Source organism: Penaeus japonicus, unplaced genomic scaffold (genome assembly GCF_977035675.1).
Source record: "Penaeus japonicus unplaced genomic scaffold, GWHDUDI00000001_assembly GWHDUDI00000024, whole genome shotgun sequence".
Classification (NCBI taxonomy): Eukaryota; Metazoa; Arthropoda; class Malacostraca; order Decapoda; family Penaeidae; genus Penaeus; species Penaeus japonicus.
This window is the reverse complement of record NW_028234426.1, coordinates 14,911,805-14,921,804: the sequence shown is the minus strand read 5'-3', so window position 1 is coordinate 14,921,804 and position 10,000 is coordinate 14,911,805. Positions and strand designations below refer to the sequence as shown.

The 10,000-nt window shown below is 40.8% G+C and overlaps 1 protein-coding gene across 8 annotated transcripts in view; it reads left to right on the top strand.

The window, feature by feature from the left end:
• LOC122247320 (uncharacterized) overlaps nucleotides 1-10,000 on the top strand; it is a 675,408-nt gene that overhangs the window by 383,651 nt on the left and 281,757 nt on the right. The gene's annotated exons all lie outside the window — the stretch shown is intronic.

Here is a 10,000-nt window from a genome sequence, read left to right as displayed (position 1 = left end):
AATGAGGACGAGAGAAAATTGGAAAATGAAAATGAAAATGGAGAAACGAAGTGTGACGGAGAGGACGCTCGTTTGGATGATAGAGAATGCCACAGGTTGGGATAAGTGTGACACATTGGAGCCTCAATAGATTTTGGATAGACTGTGCCGGCGTCGCTTCTTTGCCATCATGTTAGGGCTCTAGTTATATATGTACATGTTGTTAATCGGGGAATGCATATTCTAAAACTCATGTTTAGAATATGCGATATGTTTTAAGTAAGTATATAAATATATATATATATATATATCTATATATATATATATAATATATATATATATATATATATATATATATATATATATATATATAAATATACATATACAGTATATGCATGTATGTATGTATATATACACACACAAAAGTATATGTATATACATATACATATATATATATATATATATATATATAATATATTATATATATATATATATATATATTATATATATATATATATATATATATATATATATATATATACATATATATATATATATAATATATGCATAACACACATGTGTATATATATATATATATAATTATATATTATATATATATATATATTATATATATATATATATATGCATAAATGTTTATATATATATATATATATATATATATATATATATAAAATATATAATATATATATATATAACAATCACACACACACAAACACCACACACACACACACACACACACACACACCACACACACACACACACACACACACACACATACACATGCACATGCACATACACATACACATACATACACATAATATATATAATATATATATATATATTATATATATATATATATATATATATACACATATACATTACATATACACATAAACATACACATACACATACACATACACATACACATACACATACACACACACACACATATATATGTATATATATATATATATATATATATATATATATATATATATATATATATATATATATATATATATATATATACATATACATACACATATACATGCACATACACACACACATACACATACACACATACATACATATACATATTCATATTGATACACATTTCTGTGAATCAGGCCGCGAGCGACCCGGGTCGGATTCATTCCCATCATTAAGATCGCGGAGCTTTGTCGAGGTGCTTTTGTCTCTTGATGGTATGAGATATTTCCTCCACAGTATTTACATAATGATTCCCCTCCAGCGCTTACATAACATTCATCCCAGGTCTTTCAGCTGAGACGAAGGCTGGAGTAAGTTCATTAAATATTTCCCGCTGAATCAATTGAAGTCGCTCTCCCTGGCGACTCGAGAGCCCTCTTGTGCACTCGAATATGGTGGCTCTACAGAGCCATCTACACCACACGAAATTTGTAGATTTAATCCCGTATTTTCTTTTTCAGGTAAGTGGCTGGCAGTTGAGGGTCCCATTCGGCAGCCGTAATGGCGGTGAGTTGGTACTTACTTTGAAGTAACCGAGGAACGATGGTGCCCGCGCCGCCCCCGGCTCTCTTATGGACAGGGTGCCTATACCCCTCTCCTGAGGAGAAGGGAAGGTGAGGAGGGGGGGAGGGGGCTACATTTTAAGTCAGGTGGAAAAGAGGGGGCGGATTATACTTTGCATAAAAAAGTAGAGTTTCGCTTTAAAACAGATGGGCATTTGCTGTACCTTACGTAATATATGCATCAAGGACGAGGAAGTCGCCGAGAAAGATGACGGCAAGTGCAGGTTATTCAACGTGTCTGTGCAAATTGTGCAATGAATGTCGCCCTGCTGGAAAAAAAGACCTTGGTTATATTGAATGTCTTTGGAGTGTTAATGCGAAATTAACGATCAGTAATATATAATTTAGAAGTAACATCGAAATGCCGTACTATCAAAGGAATAGTTACTGTTGGAAATGCCGCCGTGAGAGGGACTGGACTTGCAGAAAGATCATTACCAGATACAGCACGCATAACGAGCGCTGGGTAATGCATCTAATGACACAATACATTAACTCCCGACGCCATACTTTTTCACATGAGTCGCTTTGTTCCTCCTGAGGCGTCATCCATCTCGGGAACCGACGGAATATTACGGGAGGTTAATGCCTCGAGGTTCAGCGCTCAGCCTTGATCTCGCGGCCGTCACTCGCCTCCTCGGGATTACGTCCGCTCGTTTATCTTGGCCGCGACGGACGGCTTCGTCTCTCCCGCAGGACGGAGGTTCAGTAGAAATTTGATGTTTAAGCGTTGATTTAGATGAGTTTTAGGAATAGCGATGGGTTTAGAACCACCTCTGCACAGTGAGCGAAGCTTAGTATTCATGCTGTGCCCTGTTGGAAGCTGCCTCTAAACGCATCACATTCCTAAACGGATGCACACTCTTAGAAGAAAGTTGTAGCATGCCGTTTCCGACGCGGCATTCTTCAGTGGCATTCCTGAGAAGCTAACGGCGGTGCCCCGGGAGGCCAAGAGGCGGCAGAGTACGACGCAGAGATTTTTCTTTCCTTTGGCTAATTGCTCTCTTTTCCGGGCGGAGGGGCGGAGGGCTTTCTGACGTTAAACAGGAGTGAAGACTTGAAACTGCAGAGATACACTCTTACTCAAGGAAGTGTCAGATGTTTAGTACGAACGTTCACAGACGTAATGCGCACTAATGTACAGATGGTGTGCGTTTGTGCATGTTATTTCACGCGTGTTCGTGCGTGCCGTGGTTCCCTTTTCACGCCATGCCCCGTGCGCGGTGACCATCCTTAACCAGGTGTATCCCGGAGCTGGGTATCAAGTGTGAAGTTTGTTTGTGGCGTTTTTATGGCAGGATGTTTGGAGGTACGCACGTGCCAGGAGTTTTGAGCGTTTAGTTGTATTTACTAAATATTGCATGCTTTTTTTCTGAAATAACCTACTAGATGTAGACTTATATGTTTGAATTTACAGTGATATATCATTATTTCACAGGTTGAAAGATGAAAAACGTTCTTCGCATTTCTTATAACGATTTCTGTCACGTTGGAGTATATTTGCGCGTTTTACCTTTTAGTTATTTTTATATGATCTTTATTCATATTTTAGATATAATTCAACAAAATGTTTAAAGACCTAATTGTCAATTTACTCACATGGACGATTACACTTAAGCTCTTAAGCATATGAAAAGGTAGATTCCTGGCCAGCCGGAAGTATAAACTATAGAAGGTGTCCGATGAATGTCAGAGGCTCAGCCATGCGAGGAGGGGCAAAGGAAGGAGAGAGGAAAGTGAATGACAGGAACATAAAGAGTCGGGGAATAGGGAGATTGGCGTTAACAAGAGGAGAAATAATAGAGGATGAGGGGAGTCAGCAGAAGGGGACGCGAGAGTAGAGTGGCAGATCTGGAGAATAGAATGACTACAGACAATAACAGGATTGATTATTTAATGGCAACCGGTGGAGGGTATGCAAGGAAGCGGACACGAAGCCATGGTGAAAAGAGATAGCGTACTGGGGAAGGTATTCAAGGTAAGGGAAAAAAGAACAAGCTTACGGGAAGAACTATTGTTGTGAAGCTATCGAAGGAGAACAAAAACTCCATGATACTGACGCCGACGGAAAAAGAGAACACAGAAAGGTTAGCATAGCAGTTTGTGAAAGAGTGTTTGTATAGTGCGAATTTGCCATGGTATCCTGGACTATTTAATTAAATCAGGAATCAAAAGAGAGGCGAATTTTATTATCGGCAGGAAAGCAAAGGAGGACACACTTCAGATTGTAAACGAGTTGACGACCGACCCCGCAGTCAGAGCAACAGTAGACGCGTTATTTTCCCTTTTCCTTTTCAATCGGAAATATAACTCTACAGGTTAGTGTCACAACCCAGTGTGAGGGAGAGAAGGAGAGAGGATTAGAGAAAGAAGAGAGAGATGAGAGAAGAGAAAAGAGAGGGGGAAGAGGAGCAGAGTGTGGGATCGCCTTCGCTATCTGCTCGAGCTTGTCTAAGTTCGACTGTCCGCTCGCCAGGAGTCTAGATTGCACGAGGAGGCCTGAGTATAAACGGCTAAGCTTTTACTGCAGATTCGCCAGGTCGAGTAATTACATTAGGTTGGCAGCAGGGGCAGAGGAGACCTCGCCATTGTTGTTGTCAAAAGCCTCTACCGCCTTTTGATGTGAGAAAAATGTTTGCATTACTTTATTCGGCAAGTTTCGGGTGACGCTGTTAGAACTCTCCACATTAGGTTTATTTGTGTTCTGGAGGAAGGCGGAATGGGGAGGAGAGAGGAGGGGAGAGGGGAGAGAGGAGAGGTGAGAGGGGAGAGGGGAGGGCAGGGCAGGGCCGGGTGGGGAGGGGAGTATGAGGTGGCAAAGAGAAGAGGGCAGGTGAAGGAGAAAAAAAAAAGAAAAAGAGAAAGATAAAACGGAAAGAAAGAGAGGGAGATGGAGAGGGAGAAAGAGGAAGAGAGAGGGACAGGGAGATAGAGAAAGAGAGAGGGAGAAGAAAAGGGAGAGAGAGGGAAAGAGGAAGATGGAAAGGGAAAGGGAAAGGGAGAAAGAGAGAGGGAGAGGGAGATAAAAAGGGAGAGAGGAAGGAAGGAAAGAAAGAAGCAAACACACAAGCAAGCAAGCGAAGGAAGGAAATGGAGAGACGCAGAGGGAGAAGAGAGTGAGAATCATGACCATGGGCTAGAATAGATGAAAAATGAAAGATAAAATTATGTCTTTCGGAATTATTCAACCTTCAAAATCAAATTATTATCACTCATTTCCCTCGTATTTTCTCGCCATGCATTCGTTCATGTCATGTTTTATGCATTTAGGAGAACAGTTCATTTACTTCCGGACAGATAGTCCCTCTCATTCGTTTTGTTCAATAACTAATAAACTCTAACAGATGGGGATGGCAGATGCCAGGCGGCGAATTTGTATAAAGAGTGGCTCATGATTTAACCATGTAACTAGAGAACACCATTAAAGTTTAATCAGAGGGAAATTATGAAACTGGAGGAAAATTGATGATAGAAAAAGTGCGAGAGAATTTGGGGGGATATTATTGATAATGCTGAAATATGATATCCACGAGGCTCCCACTAAATGGCGGCGAATCCAGTTTCGGAATAAATAATGTAACCACAAAACTTTTTAATCAACCGCATACTTGTTCCTACCTCAACCACAAGCCACGCTGCCCATACCCCGCTCCCCCATCTCAGGAGCTGAACCCTCTGCTCCTCCCCTTCCCCCCTTTCCTCCGTGGCATCCCCCACACAATGCCCATCCTGAGTCACCGATCCTTCCTACCTTTCGTCGTAACCGCATTACTCTCGCCCACTTCCCTCTCTCCCTCTCTCGGAATCAGCGGTCGCTCTCTTCTCCTCTTTTGCCATCAGTGAATACGAAGCCCTTTTCTCCTCTCTTTAGCTGTTGCTCAGACGGAGAGGCAGAGGGAGATGGTGAGGCTCCCGAGGAGACCACAGTGGATAATGAGATACCGGGGACGATGTCGAGACGAGGAGGAAAACGTTGCTAATAGAGAGGGAGAGAAGAAGGCACTGGGAAAAACTGTGACAGAGCTTCACTGAGGCTGAGTGGACGATGGCGTGTGATAATAGGGAACAGAGTGCAGTCCGAGAGCAATGTACATGAATGCTTATCAAAGATGAGGAACATTGATGGTGATCAGAGACCGAGACGAGTGTTTAGCAGTGAGATGCAGTGAAACAAGAACGGTCACAGTGATGCTGCCCGTTGAGTAATATTGGCGATGGTTTGAGGGCAGTGAAAGACAGTTACTGGTAGGCAATTCACGTAGAGTTTGTACTGGTGGTCTGAGAACTGTGAGACAGTGAGTTGCGAAGGACTGGGAACATTAAGAGCCTGGAATAAAGGCAGCCAGAATGACCCAAGAGACGAAGGCCATTACGGAGGAGAAAGACTAATTAAGTGAACCTTTCAGAAATATACTTTTTTTTCTTTTGAGTTTTGTAATGATTCAAGTTATTACTTTAGTATTAACTATATGCACACATTTGGATTTCATTTGTGTTGGCATTATCTGAGTAAACAGGAAAATTCTATTTGATTCACATCATGAAAGGCATGAATCTAAACATTACTTGGCGGTGTATTTGACTCTCTTTGAAGCGGGTTTTGGTGAGCAGATAGTGGAAGGTAATTGAGCACTTACTGAAGGGGGAATTTCGCAGTCATACGATTTGAAGAGGCGAGGGAGGGCAGGGAGGGCAGGGAGGCACAGACCTACGTGTAAGTTACATCCTTTACCTTTGAGCTTATTGGTAAACTTGGGCGTCGCAGCCCAAACTTTACATAAATCCCTGAATAAGTTTGTACTTACAGATAGCTTTAAAGCTTAGAGGTCATGTCGGCAGCGAGGAAGTGAAAAGGCGAATTAGTCTTGAGGATTTAGCGATTTGCGAGATCGAATGAAAATTGCTGATCATCATTAAGACGCGGGACTCAAGACAGTTTCCGGTGTAATGAAAAGGATCCTTACACTGATGTCTTGGCGGCGTGTCGTTCTCCATTCCCTAACGTCGTCAGCAGACTAACTAACCTCTCAGAAGATTCCTCAGTCCGAGTCTCAGTCCTTGGCAAACTGATTAAACTAACGAAGAGCCACGGAAACCATCTCTGTATGAGGAAAGCGGAAGTGTTTCCCGGGTTTCGGCGTAGCTGTACAGGCGTTATAGGCTGGTTCAGCGGCGAGTTAGGGCTCGGATTAGTTGTAGGATTAAGATTCTGAGAGCAAGTGTGAGCAGGGCCTTGGCATAGTGATTATGGTGCTGGGTTTAGCAAGTATGTTACAGTGTAACATCAGGGTTCAGTGTTAGATCCTTTGGTAAAATTGTGTTTATTGTAAATGAACAGGTTACAAGTTTAGAATGTATAAATATATGTAATTTACATCCCGACAATCAGTGAAACTTTGTTATATATATAGATGAGTGTCTCAGCCTGCCTGTGGCCATTGTGGGGGTAAAAGCGAGAGGTTCAGGTGCCGTCTTGTCTACCACAAAGTACCTGAAATTATGCTCCTTTGCATAAGATCGTTGAGACCTCTTTTTGGTGGATGTGGTCGTGATATAATACAGGCACGACTCTCAAAGGATGTGATCGAATTCTTTGTGCAAGAAAATAAAATGAAAGTAAGCTAATCATGAACGAAAACTTTTTTCACAGAAAATGGTTGCATTTCGAAGAAAGCGAGATAAAAGAACATGCTGAAATTATATGAGCCCAGTTCAGAGACAGTAAAAATGTGTTAGAAAAGAGAAAAGGGAAGTTCCCTTTGTGCCATTCCTCTTCTTGATCTGGTCCTTTGTAGTGCCGCGCTTCCTTCACGTCACTTCTACACACACAGAAAGTATTTTGGTCTGGCAAGATATATTAGTGCGTGTATATTGAATTCCAGTGAGATAAAATGGTCGATATGAGTGCTAGGTAACACAAAACAATGAGAAATGTGTAATGCAACCACAGGTTTACACAGTACATCATCGTGCGATAAAAAAGTCTGGCAGTTTTTAAGGTAAATAAGCCATTAATGAGGGCGTCGTGAGGGGAAGGGGAGGCACCAAACAGGCACGCGAAAGTGCTCCTTCGGAGTCGACTCTGCAGACAGTGCCATGCAACACTCGTAGGGTAAGAACTGAACTGAACTGAGGGTAAGCTGATTGAAAATAGGAAGGAAAATGCGCTTCTGGCAATGAGCATTCGAGAATAGTCTACGATATTTGTTTGTGTGTTAATTCGAAATGGGATTAAGGAAATCTAATTTAGATGATGGACTGTCTCCATCTCCGATTGTGAAAAAGATAGTTTGATAAATTTATGACGCTAATAAAAAGATATATAAAAGCCTAATTAAAGCAATTTTCGTAATAGATTCTGAATATTTATGACCTGGAAATTATGAGCAGGAAGTGGTGTTCGCTTTTAAAGAGCGCAGAACCTTGTGTCTTTGTCAGTTTACAATGGAAACGAAACATGTTGCAACAGATATATTTTAGTTATGAATTTTCAGTGTCAGAATTTGACAACGAGCCTTTGAAGTAGGAAGGTGCATTATTGCCTATGAAAAGGAGTTTAGAATTTTAGAATTGAGGATTAATGAGAAATGCGAAGTTAAACATGCGAGTTTCTGAAGTAGGTCAAGAGGAAAAAAAGTCTCGCCGCCCTCATTGGAAAGTTGTAAGGCTCAGGAGTAGGCCTATCTCGCCCTCACTCATCTGCTTTTCATTCCGCTGACCCGGTACTTCTCCCGGTATGAATTTAGTTGCCAGGTTCGACTTTCGGGAACAAGGGATGAGCATTTATTTACAACCGAACATGCGAGGCAGATTTTCCGGAACAGGAGTCATTTGCGATGTTGAATCATGGAACGAAATTACTGGTTGGAAGTCGTGTGTTCGCGGGCGTATATTTACCGCGGTTGGTTTTTATTGTAAACATTTGTAATGTTTGTTTTGATGTCTGTAAAAACATTTTTTTTTCGTCTCTAACCGGGTCAGCGAAAAGAAATGCAAGCGAATTGGAAATGCTTTTAAAACTTAGACTTGTGACTAATTCTCCTTTAGACGTTTTTATCATTTTAAATATCTTTATTGTTTTTGGGCCTGGACGATTGTTAACGCTAAAACTTTTGGTATTATTGCTGATATCACAATTATTATTATCTTATTTTTATTGGCATTATCACCATTATTATTGTAGTTGTTATCAGTGTTGATGGTATTGCCATTATTTGTATTATTCGTTTTCTTTTTCTTCTTCATCTTCTTCTGCTTCTTCTTCTTCTGTTATTATTATTATTTTTATTGTTATCATCGTGATTGCCTTCGCCGTCATCGTCGTCGTCATTGTCATCTTTATAGTCATACTACTACTGCTATTATTTCTACCAACACTATTATTCCGCTATTACTCTACTAATACTACTATTCCTACTACCACTACTATTACTACTTCTGTTATTACTACTATCACTTCTACTACTATTACGACTACTACTGTACTATTACGACTCCCATGATTATCGTTGATAATGTTAATGTTATTGTTGCTATCAATGTACGTAATGATACTACCAATGGTAGTGATAATGGCGATAAAAACAATAATCATACTAACGATCATAATAATGATAATGATAATGATTATTATTATCATTATTATAGCAAATGATAGGTTCTGATTAATGTAGCTACTGTTGCAATTGTTATTACTACTCCAGGTATTATTGATATTATCATTACTACACTATTGTTATAATTACCATCATCATTGCTAGTATGATATTTTATGTGGAGATGATATTGCTTGACTCATCTGAAACGTTTGTTCTTCTCTTTAAGGCCCACTCTGTTTTCATTTTCTGTTGGACGTCATCGAGTTACAGAGGGAGGGAGTGAGTGAGTGAGTGAGTCAGTGAGTGAGTGTGTGAGTATGTGAGTGTGTGAGTGTGTGAGTGTTTGTGTGTGTTTGTGTGTGTTTGTGTGTGTGTGTGTGTGTGTGTGTGTGTGTGTGTGTGTGTGTGTGTGTGTGTGTGTGTGTGTGTGTGTGTGTGTGTGTGAAGGAGGGAGGGAGGGAGGGGGGAGGGAGGGAGGGAGGGGAGGGAGAGAGGGAGGGAGGGAGGAGGGAGGGAGGGAGGAGAGGGAGGGAGGGAGGAAGGGAGAGAGGGAGGGAGGGAGGGAGAAGGCGAGGCAGAGAGAACAACAACTGTTACTCGTTGTGCTTTTCTGGGCACTTGGCGGCACCTGAGAAGATGTCAGTGTTAAACACATGCATCGATGACTTCAGCGTCGTTGAATGGAGACTCAGTGTGCAGTAATGAAGAGGGCATTCCTCTTTATATTTCTAAACGAAAGGAATTCGGTTGAGGAAATAGACTAAAAAGGAAAAATCATTTGTATTATATTGTATAACAAGCTTTTGTAAGGTACGCGTACAAATTGATGAAAAGATAAGATTGAGTTCA